We start from the raw sequence: 702 nt of genomic DNA on the forward strand, positions 1-702 counted from the left end.
CTGTCGAGACAATCCAGATTTTAGATATCTCCTTAAAAAGGAAATTATTTAAAAACTTAACGTAAAAACATGGCATCTTCGAATAGCTTAGTGTTTCACACTTAACATCCATTCCCCACCTCTGTCGCCTTACTTTTCCTCCTGCCTTCTTGCCCGTGTGTGTATCCTCTTGGTTCAGCTGCTGAACAACGTCACGAAATCCCTGATACGGTACCGATGGAGGACACTGCTACAGATACCAGTCACGTCAGATGGCGTTGAATGAAGAGAGGACGTGTGGACATCAACAAGGACCAGAAAGAAGAGGACGTAAGGAAAGCGTAAATGCAGAGGATGAATAGAAGTACAGCATTCGTGAGAACGTCGCCAGGACACCGGGTAAACACCACCTGAAGACCAAAAACAAGGAAGTCCGGAGCAAGTGGAGACCAACTTTGATCAGACCAATCTGAGTCTACCCTTTTACCAAGGCAGACGATGGAAGGGAATCGTCTCGAGGGGGGTTATGATTATGTGGTCGAGCGATGACCACATAATTTCCTTTCACCAGCTTACGTAGCCTTGGAACGCGTCCTCCAGCCATGTTTAGAAATCCCCCTCTCTCTCTTGTCCTCCCCTTCCTCACCTATGGCTGTGCTGGGATTGTCAAAGCGCCGTTCCCTCCACCAGATTTATTAATGGCTATCATATCAAGAGAGCCTT

The 702-nt window shown here is 47.0% G+C and overlaps 1 protein-coding gene across 1 annotated transcript in view; it reads left to right on the forward strand.

The window, feature by feature from the left end:
* Positions 1-702, forward strand: part of LOC119590504 (acidic repeat-containing protein-like) — a gene marked incomplete at its 3' end in the record, with an annotated part of 11582 nt that overhangs the window by 6431 nt on the left and 4449 nt on the right. The window lies entirely within an intron of this gene.

Source organism: Penaeus monodon, chromosome 27, assembly GCF_015228065.2.
Source record: "Penaeus monodon isolate SGIC_2016 chromosome 27, NSTDA_Pmon_1, whole genome shotgun sequence".
Lineage (NCBI taxonomy): Eukaryota > Metazoa > Arthropoda > Malacostraca > Decapoda > Penaeidae > Penaeus > Penaeus monodon.